We start from the raw sequence: 4,788 nt of genomic DNA, 5'->3' as shown, positions 1-4,788 counted from the left end.
CATTAAATAGTTTATTGTTTAATTTTCAAAAATTCGAAGTCTTATATAAAGAGTGATTAGAAATCGTGATCCTATGTTAACTTGTTTGGATGATGTATCTAGGCTTTTTTTTTAATTAATTCATCACTTGATAAATTAATTATATGGTGATTAATCTAGACAAGTGATTAAACTTGTGTGGAGATTATTCCAGAGAGAGATTAAGTAACCATGGTTAAAATTTTAATTAACCACTAGTTTTAGCCGTTAGAATTTTAAACAAAGACAATTACCGACGCAGTGAAAAACATCGTCACAAAACCCTTCAATTCTAATCATATCCAACTGATATATACATATATTTATATATGTTTATTTGATATGTCTTGACGTATCGCAGTTCTAGAAATTCCTGAGTTTTTATTACAAAATTTCAGAAATTACGACGCAAAAAATGGGATCGTACAAGCTCTTTACCGCACCCTCTATTTATTTTTCTATGTTAGCGTTGTCTATTTAAATATAAATTTATCTATATTCGCCTTGTGTTTATATCAAAAGGTGATTCAGAGTTTGTGAGTTCTCGTCACATAATTTTTGAAAAATAATTTTTTGAAAAGACCTTATGTTACATGCTGTATACATAAGACAAAATTCAAACCCTTTAATATTGTTTAAATAAACTAATGAACTAAGGCCCAGTTTGGGTAAATAACTTAAATAAGTTCTTTTGAAAAAAGAATTTAAAGCATAAGGACTTTTATTAATAGCAGCTTATAAATAAGTTATTTTGTGTTTGGATTTTTAGTTATAAAAGTACTTATTTTAAAGTTGTAGCGTTTGGATAAATAACTCAAAAATAATTTTTTTTACAGAAGAGAATGAATATTAAAATAACTATGATAACAAATACTTTCCAATATTGAATGTTGATTTTACATAACCTAATCACTGATATTGTGTATGATATGGTAGGTGAAAAAAAATAAATATAAAATGTGTGTCAATGTATATTTTGTTGCTGTTTTTTATTTTTTTTTACTCCTATTAGAACTCCCTTCTCCTTTATTGAGGTCAAGAACTTGCTATAATTAACTATGAAAATAATAGCAAGTTATAAAATCACATGTGAAAAAATAAAATTAAAACTAAAATTTCATACCACAGTTAAATACAAATTTAATAATAAAAAATAGAGTGATAAAATGATAAAAAAAATATTTAAAAAGAATATATGCAGTAAGTTGTTCAGATGCAATATTGTCTGAAAATGGTGGTGGAGGATCAATACTTCCATCAGATGAATCATTACGTGAAAAAGGAGACGTTTGGAACATTGTGTGAGAATGATGGTGAAATGATGGTAGAAGGCCAGTGCTTCTAGCAGACATTGCGTAAAATGGTGGTGATAAAGGGTCAGTATTTTTCACAGAGTCAAGAAGAAAAGTAGATTTTTTTTGTTTTGAAATTAAATTTTTTTTAAGGAAATGATAGAATGACTTATCGAGAAGTAGAGAAGTCATGTATTTCTACTTCTTTGAAAAGCTATAAATTAACTTTTCGGGAAGCTAAAAGCTTTTTCTAAAATGGTGCCAAACACGTGGATTGTGACTTCTCATAATCCAAAAGTAAAAAAAAGTAGCTTCTGCTACTTCCCTAACGAGCTCTAACTACTAGACTAATCAAAGGCAAAGAATTTAATAATTTCATTTAAACTTTTTCGTCATAATTTATTGTTAGGTTTAATTATGGTATTTGGTCCCTATAGTTTAACTAAGTTTGCAATTAGGTCTCTATAATTTTTTTTCTTTCAATTAGATCCTTATATTGTTTTGAATTTTGTAATTAGTGATTTTTAATATAAAAAATATTAAATTTAATTGAATTTTTTTCAAAATAAAAAATCTTTTTCCAAAAAATATATGACTTTATTAATTGAATAATATAAAAATATGTGTCTGTTGTGATTAAAACAAATTGAATGTCCAATCTATGAGATTGGGCAGCTAACCTTTCTTATACTGAAGGAATAGCTTTTCAAAGCAAATTGAAAGTTAATGAAGGTTGAAAACAAAGGCTTGTCACTTGTATAAATAGGTGAAGTCTCGCTTATTTTTGTACACAGAAAAGCAATAAAACAAAAATCAATTCTCTCTCTCTTTACTTTCCAATTTGCTGGTAAATACATATATAAATTATTATTGAGCTAATTATATTAATAATAGAGTCTTCTATTTATACATTTTTATTTTATATTTAGTATATCTTTTATTTATTTTACAACACGTTATCAGCACGAAACTCTGATCAAATTTTAGGAAGACTCAGGTAACAAATTTTTATTATGTCGAAACTCTCTCATCTTGAATTCAATGCTTTTGATATATCTGGAAACAATTATTTATCATGGATATTAGATGTTGAAATCCATATTGATTCAATGGATCTTGGAGATACCATTAAGGCTGAAAATAATGCATCCCAGAAGGATAAAGCCAAAGCCATTATTTTCTTCGTCGTCATCTTGACGAAGGGTTGAAAAATGAATATCTCACATTAAAAGATCCTGCAGATCTTTGGAAAGACCTTGAAGAAAGGTACAATCATAAAAAAAACGGTGATACTTCCTTAAACCCGATATGAATGGACGCACTTGCGTCTACAGGATTTTAAATCCATAAATGAATATAATTCTGCAATGTTTCGAATCACCTCACGAATGAAATTATGTGGGAAAAAGATAACTAATCATGATATGTTGGAGAAAACTTTCTCAACCTTCCATGCCTCGAATGTGCTCCTGCAATAGCAGTATCGAGAAAAAGGGTTTAAAAAATATTCTGAGTTAATTTCTTGCCTTCTTGTTGCTGAACGCAACAATGAATTGCTCTTGAAAAATCATGAAGCACGCCCAGCTGGCGCCGCCCCATTTCCTGAAGTAAATGCGGCAAATTATCCCAGAAGAGGTAAATGTCAAGGTTTTAATAACAAGAAAAATTATGGAAGGAAAATGAATTATATTCAAAAGAGAGGATCTCACTAGAAGTGGAATAAAGAAAGAAAAATTGGGCAAAATAAATCAATAGAGGATAAGTGTTTTCGTTGTGGTGGAAAGGGTCATTGGTCACGTACCTGTCGTACCCCAAGGTACCTAGTCGATCTTTATCAAGCATCTTTGAAAAAAGACGACAAAGCAAAGGAAACGAATTTTGTTTCAAATGATGTTGCTGAAAACTCCACCACTCATTATGATGTATCTGATTTCTTTGAGGACTCTGAAAAAATATTGGTCATTTGATCAATGATGAAATATGTTAATATGTGGGATTATTAAGTATCTATGTAAATAAATAATGTAAAGAACTTATTGTTAAGTTTTATTTAAGTTTCAAATGTTATGTATATAAATAATGAAATATTAATATTTATGAATTTTGAAATCATTAAATGTGTCAACTTTTAAAATAAAATTTTAGTATATGACATTATGTGCAGTGTTTCTTAGAAAAATAATTCCAATCAAGAATTTAATTTGACTGTGCATGTATTGCTACTTATTTTATTATTATTTATCTTTGAAGAAAATGGCAAGGATATATAATGAAGATGTATGCCTTGCGGATAGTGCAAGTTCGCACACCATTCTCAAAAGTGTTATATATTTTACCCATCTTGTGCCAAAAGAAGAATATATTAATACTATTATTGGCTCAGGCAATGTGATTGAAGGCTCCGGAAGAGCTATAATTTTGTTTTCCGAAGAAACAAAATTCATAATAAATAATGCACTATTATCTACTAAGTCTCTGAGAAACTTATTGAGTTTCAAAGATATTCGCCGAAATGGATATCATGTTGAGACAATGAATGAGGGAAATCATGAGTATTTATGTATCACAACTCTTGATTTAAATAAAAAGGTTATATTAGAAAAGTTGCCCTTACTTTCATCTGAGTTATATTATACTAAGATTATTGCAATTGAATCACATGCCACTGTAAACAAGAAGTTTACTAGCCTAAATGAATTCATAACTTGGCACGACCGATTGGGTCATCCGAGAACAACCATGATGCGGAGAATTATTGAAAACTCCCATAGACATTCACTAAAGAACCAGAAGATTCTTAAATCTAGTGAATTTTGTTGTGCTGCATGTTCTCAAGGGAAGTTAATTTTAAGGCCATCACCAGTAAAGATTGGATTTGAGTCTCCTGAATTCCTAGAAAGGATTCAAGGTGATATATGTGGACATATTCATCCACCATGTGGATCTTTTAGATATTTTTATGGTCCTGATAGACGCATCTTCGAGATGGTCACATGTGTACTTATTGTCTTCTCGCAACCTGGCATTTGCGAGATTACTGGCTCAAATTATTCGATTAAAAGCACAGTTTCCAGAAAATTCAATCAAAGCAATTCGTCTTGATAATGCTGGTGAATTTACTTCCCACAAATTTGATGCTTATTGTATGACTAATAGAATAAATGTTGAACATCCAGTAGCTCATGTTCACACACAAAATGAGTTAGCAGAATCACTTATTAAATGCCTCCAATTAATTGCTAGACCCTTACTTATGAGAACAAATCTCCCAACCTCGGTTTGGGGCATGCTATTTTACATGCCGCAGCACTTATTCGTTTGAGGCCAACGAGTTATCATCAGTTCTCTCCTATGCAATTAGCTTTTGGCCAGCAGCCAAATGTTTCCCATTTAAGAATATTCGGATGTGCGATATATGTTCCCATTACACTACCGAATCGCACCAAAATGGGACTCCAAAGAAAATTGGGGATATATG

This window comes from Arachis ipaensis, chromosome B06 (genome assembly GCF_000816755.2).
Source record: "Arachis ipaensis cultivar K30076 chromosome B06, Araip1.1, whole genome shotgun sequence".
NCBI lineage: Eukaryota > Viridiplantae > Streptophyta > Magnoliopsida > Fabales > Fabaceae > Arachis > Arachis ipaensis.
This window is presented reverse-complemented; position numbering follows the sequence as displayed.